Consider the following 15,779-nt stretch of genomic DNA (forward strand, 5'->3'; position numbering starts at 1 on the left):
AAGTGATTGTTGTTCTTTATCTATATTGATTGGTTGTTGTCGAAACCCAACTGCCGGTCCGACGCGGGCTATCTCTCGCCGGAAAGATGTTCGCGGGGATGGTCTGGCTACGCGAGACTAGGACTTAGCCGCTGGAGCAAATTTTTTTGGGGTCCCCTTTACACACACATCCCGGATATATAGCCCGGATAAGTTTAACTTACACGTGCACAGTAGACCATTCTCACGTGCACGCATGTTGGATCATGCATGATTTAGTAGTTCGAAATGTGTTATTATGCTGACAGATCGTGGGAATTGTGCTTTCTCTGCGAGCAGTTACCACACTCAGTAAACAGCAGTGGCTAGTGAAAGGAGAGCCCCAATATGGGGAATGTTGGTTGCTACAAACCGTTTTCTTTGCAGAAATCGACTTTCTCGAGAAACATTTGACTCCAGAAAAAGCTTTTCGTGATGCAACTATTATACAAGACGACAGAGGTTTGTACATTTTGCTAGTTAATTGATATTAGTTAATTAACTAATTATTAATTTATTAGAATACAGTATTTAGTAACATTAAAGCACAATTTATGTATTTAAGGTAGTATTTTTGAACCTTAAATGTGATTTAATAAATAGTAATTTATAATTTATGTGTGGATATACAGTAGTGGACAAAGTATTTGCCAGGCAAGAAATTTCAAGGGTTTTCAGGATGTTTGTGTTTGGGTGGAAGCACAAAATATTAATAAAGCGACTTCTTGGTCAATGTTTGTCATGCAATAGGAAAATCAAGAGTAATTGGTACAGAATTGAGTCTAAATCGGTTGGTTGTTGCAATTTAATTAAGATTATTGTTACAGCCTAGTTAAAACAGATTAATTAAGTTTACATTACAACTTATCAAAGCATATTCAATGCAAACAATATTACAACCTTTGTAAACAAACTAACTTATCAATTTATGCTCATATCAGCACTTATTTCCATTCTGTAGTCCAGAATATGATGAAAAATCAACAACAAAAACTACGCGGCAAATACTTTTTGCCCACTACTGTATATACTAGTAACTATTGCAGAAGAACCTGTTTATTAATCATGTACTCTGCTGTTACTGAAATTAATTTGTTTGCATAAGAAATGTATGGCAAACAGGCAGGATTACAGGAAGTTGTTGATCCGGACAGTCTGTTGCCACAGAACACAGTTTTTCATTAGGTTACAATACATAGAATCAATCCATGATCCATTTTAACAATAAAATTAAAACACACAATGGAGATGCCTATTTTCCTAGTGGGTGCACAGTTTGCTGGACATAAAACTGGAATGACTTGTTTTGAACACTCATTCTGAACACTAATTACAATCTGTTTCTCTCTTTATATCAAGGAATATTAACATAAACAGTTTTCTCAACTCAAAGAATCTTGTATCCTTGTACAGTTTAGATGGCATCAGGGGTATTTGTTTTCAAACTTATTGTCAGATTGTGGTTTCTCCTTGCTCTCTGGTGGATTCGTATGGGGATATTTTGGTTGTAGTTTTGGCTTTCATGAACAAACTTGGACGTCCTCCTGATGCTGGACGGGTAGAAAAGGACTTGAAGTGTCGTCTAGCTACAGCAATAGGTTGTACTCGAATCTTTTTCTTTTGTTTTCTGACTCCCACCTCTTTACCAAACATGTGTAAAGCAGAAAGCAGTCGCTACTGTGTACCAGGTGAGTGGATTCCTTTGCCTTGTAGTTTTCAATAATTGGAACAAAACCTTTTCTACTGCAGCTATGAAGCTGTCTGTGACATGACTTTTATGCAGTTCGTCCTTGATATCTTTAGTGACCTGTAGTACTCTTTCAATGACGTCCCTTGACTTTCATAGCTTCCTCTGTTAATTGGTTGTGCTTGATTTCTTTGAAATGTGTTGCTAAAATCAATGTTGTCGTCAGCTGCAGTTGCCACTTCAGTTGTTTCACAGGAACAAGGAGCAATTTTTTCAAAGGAACGTTTGATATCTTCGTCAGACCAGTTCATACTGATGGAAGAGACTTTAGATGTTCTTCTTCAGCTTTTTGGTGGACACTACTGTAAAAGGAAATGGGTTGGCAGTGCTAATGCCACTGCTGCAAAAAGCTGACGGCCTTGAGGTGAATAAGTTGGGATAGTTTTGACACTGCTTTTGCGATACTTCATTGCTGCTGCAAATTGGTATTTGCAAGGTTGACTTTGCATTTTAATGGGACAGCTGCACTCACCCAGTTGTAAGTCTACTACCACATTGTATTCTTATCTGAGTGACTCACAACAGTGTAAACGTCTGGGTCATCTGATGCGACAATGTCGTCAGATGGAATGGTGTACGCTTTTACTCCTGTCACAGTAAGTCTTGTAGAGTCAAATGATCTAATCTGTTTGTGGCAACAGATATTAAACGTCGCTGGTAATACAGTTCGCGAGTCTGTGTGAGAAGATTGAACATTTGTACCACATTCCAAGCTTTAGTCCTTTGGAAAAGGATGTCTTTTCTGATGCGTATGCTAGCCTCTGAATAATGGTTAGTATAGTTGCCTCGTGTGGGAAAGTTCTTTTGGAAACACACAGCCCATTCTTTCCTTTGTTGCCAGTAATCACCTAGTCTCTTTTTGAATGTCTGAAAAGGGCTTTTGTCTACTTCACGTTTAATTTCAGTCAATGCTTGCTGACTTGGGGCATAAACAAGTTGTTTTGTTAGTGCCATACAGGTAATTCTGTCTGTACCACAGATACCAGAATTTGAGCTCCAAGCCATCTTCATATAGTTTGTAAAGAATGAAAGACATGTAGGTGCAATTCCGCTTGAGGCCATATACTCTTTAGAGCAATCAGTTCGCTTGCACATTCATCTGTCAGTAATGCTAGTGGTCCAAGATTTGGGCCTCTTTCAAAAAAATTCACACTTGGGCAGTATGTGGCACATTGCTGTAAACCCTGCTGACAAGGTAACAGCATCTTTACTGGATGTCATAACTGCAGCGAGTGGTAGAGCTCCTACTGATGTGCCGCAGCTAAGTATGAACACAGCTGTGTTCAAGTTATCAAGACTGGCTGTTGAGTCACAAAAGACTAGCTTTGCACTTTGTGTGGTGACCATTTCATGGACTCTGGCCATGAGAGGAGTGGCTAGAGCTAGAAAGAAGGGCATGGCATCAGTCTTTCTGGTTTTTGGTTTAGGTTCATCCATGTTTATTGCAGCTGCTGCTTCATAAGGTTGAAGAAATACTCGCCCACCCTCTTTTCATGTTCCTTGTTGTATCGTTGTACTTCCTCGAGCAGTCGCTCAAACACAGCCTCTCCATCTTCTGGTCCAGTGTTGTCTGATTGCCATTTTCTAAAGAGGCGTTGAATGTCTCGTACATTTGAGGTTATGGCTCTGTCTGCAAGAGTGCTCTCAACTACTCGTGGATCACTTTTCAGTTGGAGTTGGGTCAAGTATTCATGTTTTGCAGAGGCAGCAGAGCTGCCAGACTCAAAGAGACTAATTTTTGCTTTTTCACAGCTTCTGTGACTGGCCTAAAGCTGAGCGCATGGCCACTGTGGATTGGGTGGTATGTGATTCTTAAAGCAAGATATTCAGGGTGGTCTGAGATTCTAGATGCCTCAGGTGGGTATACCCTGACTATTAAAGTGCTAGGACACATTGACTTTTTGTCTTGTGTGGAACAATGTATGGTGGTTTTCTTTAGTTTGCACTTCCTTTCTGTGGACATTTGTGACAGAGTTTTTTGTTTCCTGTAATGATGATAATGACAAACAGTTTTAAAAAGGAGCCGCCATCTTTTTGCTTTGAAACCTGTAGTGATTCGATAGGTGGTTTTTGAAACCTCTTCAAAATGTGTAATCCACTGGACAGCTGCAGTGTCACAATTGGCACTTGTCCATGCTTCTAGAGTAAAGTTGCTTGTTTCAGCTCCTAGGAAACTTTGCAATTCATGCTGACAATATGAGTCAACAAAATAGTTGTACCGCTGAGGGAGCAAGGGTATGATACTGGTAGGGAGGCCTGAATCAGATTTGCATTCTTGTTTGGTATCAAGTGGGTGCTCTAGATTGGCTTCACTGGTAGTTTGAAATTGTCGAAGTGTGTTTGTGCTTAAAGTGCATCTCTTCACATAAACTGACTGTTGTTCTACTACAGACATGGAGGTTTTACTGACATTGTCAGCTGCTGTACTCTGTGAATGACTCTCATTAGAAGTGCATCAGGTTACATTAGAAAAGAAAGGATTCCTCTTGCCAGCTGAAACAGCCTTAGCGAGAGTGAATTTTTTCTACCAACTTTGTTTGCTTTGTCAGGCATATAGCAAATCAGTAGTTGCTTTGCATGGTGAAGCTGCTGAAGAGTTACATTTTCTCCTGAAACTTTGGTCTTGAAAGTTTTACTCAGACTTAAGCAAAGCTTCTGGCGTTCAGGTTGCTTGAGATGGTGGCTTTGGATTTGCCGAGACTGCAAGTTTTCATCAGCTAATATGGACATATCTAGGATATTTGAAATTTTAATTTGATCAGAAAGCAGCCATACTGCTAAGGTATTCGTCAGGTAGTGAGTATAAGGGCTTGGTTGAAGCAGGGTTCTCCCCAGGGCGTTTGAGCGTAGCGTTGCGCAACGCTTGAATTTCTACTTCACTCTCAGAGATCAGTGATTTGAGATTGTCTAGATATGCTCCAAATACGGGATAGCAAGTGCATGTGAAGGAAACGTAATCTTAATGATGTAATTTGCATGTTTAGAACCTGCTTACTAAGTAGGCGGCTTGAAGAAAGCCAATACTGAATGGGACCGCTGATTGACCACTTTGCAATAGTTTCAGTCAGATTCTAACGGCTGTGCCACTTCAAAGTGCAAATTCTTTGCTATACAGAACAAGACGTGATGGCTACAATTGTGAAGAAAGAGAACCTTTCCTTAGTGTTTCCAAACATTTGTAACCTTGCAGCCATTGCCCAGCTAATCCCTGCTTCCACTGCTGACTGTGAGAGGGCTTTTCTGAACTGAATAGAATAAAGACACCTCTGAGAAACTCTGTCTGAGCAACAAAATCACAGTGCAGCCGCTGTTTGTCTCTATTGAAGGTCCCTGTTTAGAAGACTTTGACTTTAACGCTGCATGTCTGGAGTGGGCTTCCAAGAGGAACAGATGCATTACAATATTGTAACAGAGTCAGCATAATTTCATTATATAGTGGACAGCTTGTAAGATTGAACACAGTTTTGCTTATTACTCTCTAACGTAGCAGCAACCTTAGGGTATATACTCAGTCACTGTTTGAAGCAATGATTACGAATACATAGTATGTCATTGTGTTTATGCATTCAATTGTGTCACATTGTGTATCTAGCAAGCTTGCACTGCTACTTAGTAGACTAGTTAACAGGTTTGTCAATGCATGGTTGCAAGTCAAAGCAATATCTTGACTTCAACAGCTGTCCATGCTAAATTCGTACTCTTCCAACTAATGGGTTACTGATAGCTGACAGCCTGTAAACAACAACTAGTATAGACGATTTTCAGCAGCAAGTCTAATATATTGATAATAGATCAGTATTGCAATTGGGACTTTGTCGTGACGTTATTGGATGGGCGTGGTCTTAGGGAGGGGCTAGCGCTACACTTTCCTGAAATCCTGGGGAGAACCCTGGTTGAAGGTAAAGTTTGAGTTTTGCTTTGTCACATAGAAGGACAGCTGTGGTGAACAGATGTGTGCCCACAGATTCTCTGGAGAAAATGCTGCAACTGCCACAAAAACAAAGGCAATAACCCCACAAAGAGAAGAACATGTTTGTATTGGGAAATTTTTGCAATGCCTTGATCATGCGTGTTTTCCATCTTTTCAAATGTCGGCCTATGCATAGGAATCAAATCGTGAATATCCACTCTTTCACCTAAGGCAGTGCGTACATAGTCCAGTGTTTGTATTAGTTCTACCAACAAGTTGGTAGGAACTGGGTATCCCAATGGGTCACCATAGAAGGAAGCTTTTGAATTCGAATCTAAAGCAACCACTGTCCAGTGATTCCCACTCATCAATGTATTTGATGCAACAGAAGATCCAGTTAAGGCATCAATTTGTACGTTGACAATCAGGAATATAAGTCTAATCTTCTTTCTGTTGTTCAGAGCTAATGCTATGGATGTGTTCAACGTGAATTAGCAAACTTTGGATAGCACAAGGCAAAGACAATCTTGTGATGAGCAATTGAGAAGCGATGCCATACCTTCAAGCAGTGTATCAGGTAACCATCTGTCACATGCCAGTCTAGGCATTTGGTAGCTACTGTAGTCACGTCACCAAATGCCACAGCAGAGGCTGGCTTGTCTGACAGAATATGTTGAAATTGCTGTATCTTGCTCAAGTCAAGAGTTCAAGATTCAAAGTGTCAGGAATGTGACAGACTTTGTTGAACCACTTGTCTTCTTGAATAACCTGTGGAAGGACACCACTTAGACAGGAGTATGGACATTAAATTAAGGAACAAACTTGTTCAACTCAAAGTATTTTTATTACTTTACTGCAGTTAGGTGGCAGAGTATTACTAATCGACATTTGTAGTTGTGAATTCAGTTAACATGAGTAGTGGTGAGCTACTATAATTTGTGGTATTCTGAACAGGAACAAATTCTCATGCATATTGGTTAATATCTACACTGTCTAAACAAGATAGTGTAGGCACACTTTAAAAGAAGCATGCTTTAGCTATAGGTACTTAGCAAGGATGTGTGGTACATGTGATTACAAGTAACTAGTTCATGTAATGTACAATCTCATAATTAAATGGGACATGAAATGCTAACTAAAATCATCTAGTCACTTAGACAGAACACTACAATGCGTAGAAAGAGATTCAAAAATTTACCTGAAGAATGAGATGCTTAATATTTTGCATTGTGTGTATAGGATGTGTGAAGAATATTGGAAGGTGGATCGGGGAATGACATGTCAAAGTACTCTCTAGCAAGATCTAGCGACTGCTGTGACATTTCTTACCAGATTTATGACGTTTGTTTACCAGTTTACAATGCTGTATACGCATAACTCAATCTTAACCAGTTATAGTCATTACCAGTTGGATATAACAGTGTACGCTCTAGATGTTGAAGAAAGACTCAAAGTAACATGATAATGTTTTGTGCTTGTATATACGTAGTTCTATTTGTGGTCAATTTGAGCATGGTATAAGATACTGTGAATACGCATCATCAACTGCTCCATCTCATCATAGTAAAGAAACACCGCCCTTTGGTATTTATCAAGTTTTGAAACCAGAATTACTGTAACAGCTAGCCCTCATATATGGAGCCCTATCTGAGAGCAACTCCCAATCTAACAGCCAGGGACACAATGAATGGCAGATCGTTCAAGTGAGCATTATAGATATAAATAGATACACCATCATGTTGCAAATTTATTCAGAAATCTCTTTCAGCATGGCTGGTCTCCCAAAAGATCCTGCAAATAATCTATCAAATGTACAAAGTACAATAGCTAAAAGCACTACGAGTCAAAATGCAATGCAGCTATACAAACTTAGTTGCACTCATTTCTTCAGAAAACTGGTCACGGCAGCTCCCTGAAGAAAAGGCACTTTCTGTGTAACTCTGTGGAGAATCTCGAAAGATGAACTAAAAATTCAAACCTTCTTTGACTTACAAGTGCAGTACATACAACTGAGACATTGCATGCAAGTACCTTATCGAGATCCAGAAAATGTTAATTAATCGAAACATAGGTGAATTATGCCTAAACCACAAATGTAATTCGTCTTCTGGCAGGTGCAACAATGGAAGTTATCCAGGTTACTCATCTAGAATCTGCAACAACCGGAATAAAGAAGTTACGTTGACTCTATTTACAATATTGACTGTGTTAATTAATCAAAGAAATATGAAATGTATTAAATCAATAAATATTAACTGCAATAATCAATCGACATTTACTATATAAATTTAATTAATAACATTGACTGTAGACATCAATCAAAACTTCCACCACTAAATATTAGCTCACCACTACATATTAACTGAATTCACAACAACAAATGTCCTGGATTGTTCATATTCCTTGATCTATAGAGAGGAACAGATTGTAGTTAGAGTTTTCAGAATGAGTGTTCAGAACAAGTTATTCCTGTTTTATGTTAAAATGGATCATGGATTGCTTCTATTTTAGGCTAATGAATAGCTGTGTTCTGTGGCAACAGACTGTCCATGGCGCAGATCAACAGCTTCCTGTGATCCTACCTGTTTGCCATACATTTCTTATGCAAACAAATTAATTGCAGTAACAGCAGAGTACATGATTAATTAAAAACGGGTTCTTCTGCAATAGTTACTAGTATATATATATATATATATATATATATATATATATATATATATATATAAATACATATATTTATATAAACCCAGCTACGTGGGTATCTAACACACATTATCCATATATATAATGTAATGCAACAACTGTCTGTTAATTTGTGAAAATTTAATGCTCGCATGATACAAAGTAGATTAATGTTAGATGCTGATGTAATTCCTTGGGATTTGCCGGTTTTGTCTGTTAGTAGTTTGTTATAAAATATAATATTATTTCTCTCTCTAAAATATATATATATATATATACTTATAAATTATAAATTACTATTTATTAAATCACATTTAAGGTTCAAAAATACTACCTTAAATACATAAATTGTGCTTTAATGTTACTAAATACTGTATTCTAATAAATTAATAATTAGTTAATTAACTAATATCAATTAACTAGCAAAATGTACAAACCTCTGCCGTCTTGTATGATAGTTACATCACGAAAAGCTTTTTATGGAGTCAATTGTTTCTCGAGAAAGTCGATTTCTGCAAAAAAACGGTTTGTAGCAACCAACATTCCCATATTGGGGCTCTCCTTTCACTAGCCACTGTTGCTTACTCAGTGTGGTAACTGATCGCAGAGAAAGCGCAATTCCCACGATCTGGCAGCATAACATCTCACATTTCGAACTACTAGCCATTTGTGCACGTGAGAATGGTCTACTGTGCACGTGCAAGTTAAACTTATCCGGGCTATATATCCGGGATGTGTGTGTGAAGTGGACCCAAAAAATTTGCCCGCTGGAGCGAAGGTGCTTTGGTGTACGAGGCTAGCAGCGCGACCTTTGATTTTCGATAGTTAGTTGACATGTTACAACCGCGATTTTGAAATAAACGAAGTGCTGTCTTACTGCGCACCTTTCCAGCAGTAACGTGCGCCGTTTATTCAAAGGGGCCTCAGTTTTGAAAGTTGTCTGCTGAACGTTGTTTTCTCGACACAAATTGACTTCAAATAAATTAGACCGCATGTAAAGTGAGTTATAATTGCGTTTCTTTGCGGTTAAACAAATTTCTAATTTTTTTGAAATCTTTTTTGAGTGCACACTAGTAACTGGATTGTAACTAGGCGCGTCAATATTTGCAGCTGTTGCAGCCACTGTATACATCAAATTGTGTACTATGTATTGCAATTTTTTCCGGTGTGCAATTGAATAATATGGAATTAGTAATACGGTACATGAATGCAATTAGAAAAGTGCAAAGTACTTAGGCAATTTAATTCTATTTCAAAACTACTACAAAATATTTATTAACAGATAAACACTATACAATTTAAATCAGCATAGGATGTGTGTGTGTGTGTGTGTGTGTGTGTGTGTGTGTGTGTGTGTGTGTGTGTGTGTGTGCATGTGCGTGTGTCTGTGTCTGTGTCTATATCCGTGTGTGTGTGTGTGTGTGTGTGTGTGTGTGTGTGTGTGTGTTTGTGTGTGTGTGTGTGTGTGTGTGTGTGTGTGTGTGTGTGTGTGTGTGTTTGTGTGTGTGTGTGTGTGTGTGTGTGTGTGTGTGTGTTTGTGTGTGTGTGTGTGTGTGTGTGTGTGTGTGTGTGTGTGTGTGTGTGTGTGGGTTTGTGTGTGTGTGTGTGTGTTTGTTTGTGTGTGTGTGTGTGTGTGTGTGTGTGTGTGTCGGTCGGTCTGTCTGTCTGTATGTATGTCTGTATGTCTGTCCATCTATGTTTTCTATTGTTTATATTTGAAAATTTGTTTTTGTTGCATCGTTTAAAGTTTAAAATCAATAAAACAATCTGTCTATCCGTCTGTCTGTCTGAGAGCTATTGATCTCTTCCAGAGTCTAGTGACACTAAACATGCTGTCTATTGTTTATGTTTGAAAATTGGTTATTTTGCATTGTTTAAAGTTTAAAATCAATAAGACAATCTGTCTATCCGTCTGTCTGTCTGAGAGCTATTGATCACTTTCAAGGTTCAGTGACACCAACCATTGCCCTGACATTTTTGCCTACAATCAATGGCCGCAGGCAATACATACTTGCAACAAATTCTACCACCACAACATACTTCAATCGCGAGACGCATGCATTGAAGTGTCATATTTAAATTATTCCTTGAAAATTTTTTGCAAAGCGTGCTCTATAACCATATGCAAAATTTTCGTACATCAATTAGAATTCAATATGTATTAGTATTAGACATGTAGACATGAATACAGTTGTTTATTCATATATCTTTTATGGGTGCAACTACAACCCTTACTGGCACGGCTATGAGCTATGACGTAGAAAAAAGATCTACGCTGCTACATATATCATCTAGGCAATACGCAACATAAAATCAACGTAACAGCGAAAAATTCAAAAAGTCAGTAAAATGACTTAGTCAAATAAGGTTTGTTGTCTTCTAGCCCATTTGATGTTGTTTCTTCTTGCCCATTTAAAGTTGTTTCTTTTACATCATCTTGGGAAGAACATGCCAGAGATATTTTGCATATCAGATGTACGAGAATCGAAGATTGATTGGTGACTTAGACTTCTTAGGAGAAGCAATCTTTTGATGAATTTGTAAACTTTCAATGTCCAGCAAACCACAGATCCAACCTGCAGTATGTCAATCGTTGTCCACCAGCCAACATTATATAATGAGACAAGACTGTAAATGTTGTACTCTACTGTACTTTCCTGCTGTGAGCTGCAGCACACATGCATTCCTAAAAAAACAGCAAATAGAATAACTTGTTTATGACACTGATTGGAGGCAACAATGTCAGGGCATTGGTTGGTGTCACTGAATCCTGCAAGAGATCAATAGCTTTCAGACAGACAAACGGATAGACAGATTGTTTTATTAATATTAAACTTTAAAAAATACAACAAAAGCAAATTTTCAAGTATAAACAAGACAGCATAGATGGACAGACAGACAGACAGACAGACAGACAGACAGACAGACAGACACACACACACACACACACACACACACACACACACACATACACACACACACACACACACACACACACACACACACACACACACACACACACACACACAGACAGAGTTTCAAATTTAGCTTAGTTTAGTTGATGAACACTACTAGTATTTGGACAGTACATATACCCTGCATTGCAAAATGTATTATAAATAAAAGTTCAGAATTTATGTGTTTGACAGACAGACAGACAGACACACAGACAGACAGACACACAGGCAGACAGACACACAGACAGACAGACACACAGACAGACAGACACACAGACAGACAGACACACAGACAGACAGACACACAGACAGACACAGACAGACACTTGTGTAGTTAGTGCTGCTGTTTTCGTCTTAGCTATGATATATCAGATATATGTATTTTGAAAGACAGACAGACAGACAGACAGACAGACAGACAGACAGTGGGTGTCAGATTCCCGAGTCACTCAGCACTCAATTCTTTTATCATTAGTGTACTTTTAGTTGTCTCTTTTGCCTCAGAAAATATGTATACACTTACCTATGAACACTATAAAGCATTTAGCTTTAGTCGAGTAGTTTCTGCTGTGATGTATGATAGTGTGATTGTAAGAAATAAATGATTCGACAGACAGACAGACAGACAGACAGACAGACTGACAAAAAGACAGTAGACAGTAGAATGGATAAACAGAATTTAAAGTAGGGCTTTTTTTATGTGCTGGCCATATGTTGTCGAGACAATGATCTTGTGATTCCCAGGCTGAATGATATTGGCTCTATACACAAGTAGATTATTATGCAGTATAATAGCAAACTTTGTGGTTTTCCTTAGTAACACGTCGCAGAAATGTTGCTCAAAAGTTGGCAATCATGCCTAGTTCCATTGATAGTAATGACAGTTAACTGTTGACTTTATCATAGTGCACATTCTGTCCCACACTACTGGCAACATTACTCCATATTTTATGGTTTTGCTTTGTCCAAGCCACTCTTTTGTGTTGTCTACTCATTGCCTTTGACAGTACAGGTTTGGAATACGGAATCAAGTTACTAAAGTAGCTCGAAAGTGTACTAAACTATGAATGAGCTGAAACTCATCAAGCAAATGTTCTTTACAAGGGTGCAGAAGCAATGTACAGATACAGTGGTTTACACTTCTGAACCCAGTCTGACCCCCCGTGTGGTTTGAGGGCGGGTTTAAGGTCTGGTTACGAGAGACTAGTCTGTATGTACATACATATTACAACAAACGAAGAAACAAAGAACAAAATTACAAGTACACATCGTGTAGTTGTCGTCAATAATGGGTAGTATAATAGCATCAAAACAGACAGATGTCATCCTTCTTGGTTTGTACATGTTAATTTATGTCAAAATATTTCATTTACTTTACAAAGAAGCAGAACACAATTACTTTACATTATCTCTAATGTCTATGGGAAAACTCTGCTGTGTATTGGCACAATAACAAATATAACTGTTGATATCTATATATAAATACACACCCAGACACCCAGACACCCAGACACAGACACATACAGACACACACCACACACACACACACACACACACACACACACACACACACACACACACATACACACACACACACACACACACACACACACACACACACACACACACACACACACACATCACACCACACCACACCACACCACACACATACACAGCGACACGCCCAAAGTGTTTGTAGGGGCTACATCCTTTTCCAATCTCCATAACGCCACCCCGGTGCCCCACTGCTATGGTCTTGTCTACACGACAGATCTCAATTAAGTCCTCTCTCGAGAAGACAATCCCAATGAGATTTGTCACGTTCAATGCAAGCCACTGAAAGTAGCATGTAAAAGCTAGTTAGAGAAGAAATGTTCAACATGTCGATCCATCTATGTTTGCCGTTACGGCGTAATGTATTAATAATTTTTAGTCGTATACCACCGGCGTTAGTTACATTTATCCGAAGGACATCGCTACTGATTCGGGTGTACTAGTTTATAACACATACTGGGACTAATACTGCTAATTCGAATAAATAACGAGATGATACGCTAGTAAATTGCCAGTTTTTTAGGAAATCCTGGCTTGCGGCTCCAATAATTACAGTTTAACCGTCACGTGACAAAGTAGACTAGACTAATTTTCATTGTTCTATTCTTTCTACAATTAATGTTACCTTAGAGTCTATACAAGGGAAGTTGTACTATCCGTTCCATTCAAATCAAAACAATTATTTAATTATATTCTCTTTCTAATATTTGATAAAATACGCCAATTTTTAAGACGTCACTTTCGAATTCTACTAGCGACCAGAACTGCTGGGTTAGCACTAGATGTTGGAGGAATCGTATATCATACAGATAGCATGAAAACACTGAATTATTAATTAATTCATGTAAACTCTTGTCTTTTACTTCCCGATTGCATGTCCATGCACTCGGCTACCTGCCACTACGGTGACTGTGAAATTGTGATTGGTCGCTCTCTTTTTATCTGTCTGGCTAGAGGATCATAGAAACCTATCTAGTAGTGAGAATCCATACGTAAGTCTAGGCATCTCGTGCATAGCGGAAGCTAGTCGATGTGGTACAGCCAGGGGCGTAGCCAGGAATGACCCAAATATAGAAAAGGAGTTCCGAATATGACCACAGTAGTCAAGTCCAAAACTCACGCCTGCAATGAGAGTGTTCTAGGGGACTACTTAAATAATTAACTTAGTTAATGATTTGACCTGTACTCTTACATATCTAGCAGTCACTTGCCAGTAATTTTAGGGCGTGCATGAGTGTGCCTAGGTTTAGACTCCAAGCAACGATATATTTGCACGTCAAATACTATATCAAAGATAATGTATTTTTTAGGAGTGGATACAGGGCACCTTTGCTGGAGGGTACCCGGATAGTTATTTACCTGTCCCTGATATCTCTTGCAAACCAGACCATGTCGGTGACTGCACTTACCTGGGTAGGTTGGTTCCTCACAGACCAGAACATGGTATTCAGTACATATACCTAAAGTCCTTCTATAGACCAATTGCGTTGTCAATAAAATATGCTAGCAATTTTATCGTAGTTTAGACCTATGCCCTCAATTACTTCCTTGAATACTAATTAAAGCTAGTATGTCATAATAAAAGTCCCTCTATACAACATCTCGCGTTCGCAACTGGTAACTGGCATAAGATAGAGATATCATTAAATTTGCAAAAAATAGAAAACAATATTCTCAGTTGGCATGAAAATTAGACTTTGATAGCAACGAAGCTGGGAATTAGGCTTCTCCCTTGCTCTTCCATAGCTGAATTATGTGTTGAAGGACTGGGTATCCGACTTGACATCGATGTTTAATTATTAAAGTCGGATCCGTCGTGCTTTGCTTATGTTCTAGACTCGCTATGACAGGATGCAGTAATTACACTCACCTTTCGAGGTTTCCTGGCAACGTCCCTGCACACATGGCTACGCTCCTGCAGCCTGCACTGAGTTTCCCGACACGCCCCTTTTTCGAGAACTGGAATAGTCTTCCAGGAAAAGGAAAGACGAACTCAAAGTATCTATAAAAATGTCTCTCAAATGGATTCTGCGGCTACGACAGTGACACCGTCCCAAGACCGTTATTACACAGGTTACGTAATTATCTAGCCAAAGAGACGACGAAGTAGTACATGTAGTGCTTGCACGACTTCTTAGGGAAACGTTCTTGGTTACCAAACCCAAACAAACGCTTCAACATTTGCTAGCTGGTATATACGTGATAAAACGTTTCTTATTGTCCTTTTTTAGATGCAGAGTTGAAAGCACTCGTAAAACGAACTTCCAAAATAGATTAGATTTAATCACTATTTTTGAAAAACAATTTGAAAACATTTACGCGAGCTAAAGCTCTTGAAATACAAGTTGAAATTACTAAACTTTTTTCTTGTTGTACTTGTACAGATTGTGAGTTAGGGCATTGTCTTTCAGTCACAGTTTAACTTTGTAAATATTGTAATTAACTTAGTTAGCTAAGAATATTCAAAGAATCAGGCATGTAAATTTTAATGCATCTTATATTCTAAAGTCCATAATTTCCCGAATAGAAGAGCATGTGGGAACTGTGGTTAATAGATAAGGAATTGAAGAGCAGAGATGGGCGTAGCTAATTATTGCTAGTGGTTCAAGTATAGAAACGTTTCACTATGAACTTACGTTCAAAGGTTCAACCAATGCCTTAACTACATAAGCTTGCTAGCTACAGCTGTTTTACTTATCGATCAATAGTTCAAAGTACGTCCACGTCAGCTTTCAAGTAGTGGGCGTCATAGCGGTGACTTTGAAGTTATCTGACACCTGGTGTAAATGGCAGAGTAGGGCAGGACCAAGAGCGATCATACAAGAAGTTAGTAATTGTGTTGTATTAAAGCACCAATCACCGTATTCAGTGGAACCTCCTGCTTGTGAGCTTTCCAATGATGCTAATACAA

General features: G+C 38.6%; 2 long non-coding RNA genes across 5 annotated transcripts; one reads left to right on the top strand and one right to left on the bottom strand.

The window, feature by feature from the left end:
- Positions 1-220: 220 nt before the first annotated feature.
- LOC134193390 (uncharacterized) lies at positions 221-7,155 on the top strand. Of its 3 annotated transcripts, none has more exons than XR_009972066.1 (3): positions 221-480; positions 6,137-6,252; positions 6,915-7,155. It is a non-coding gene; the product is annotated as an uncharacterized LOC134193390 (long non-coding RNA). The 3 variants fall into 3 exon arrangements; XR_009972067.1 differs by lacking the exon at positions 221-480 and adding an exon at positions 5,151-6,071; XR_009972065.1 differs by lacking the exon at positions 6,137-6,252.
- Positions 7,156-7,409: 254 nt separating this feature from the next.
- On the bottom strand, positions 7,410-9,022 carry LOC134193389 (uncharacterized). Of its 2 annotated transcripts, XR_009972063.1 has the most exons (4): positions 8,943-9,022; positions 8,795-8,869; positions 7,707-7,828; positions 7,410-7,639 (listed from the first exon to the last, which is right to left on the bottom strand). It is a non-coding gene; the product is annotated as an uncharacterized LOC134193389 (long non-coding RNA). The 2 variants fall into 2 exon arrangements; XR_009972064.1 differs by lacking the exons at positions 8,795-8,869; positions 8,943-9,022 and adding an exon at positions 8,025-8,352.
- Between the last annotated feature and the right edge of the window lie 6,757 nt (positions 9,023-15,779).

This window comes from Corticium candelabrum, chromosome 17 (assembly GCF_963422355.1).
Source record: "Corticium candelabrum chromosome 17, ooCorCand1.1, whole genome shotgun sequence".
In the NCBI taxonomy this organism is placed as follows: Eukaryota; Metazoa; Porifera; class Homoscleromorpha; order Homosclerophorida; family Plakinidae; genus Corticium; species Corticium candelabrum.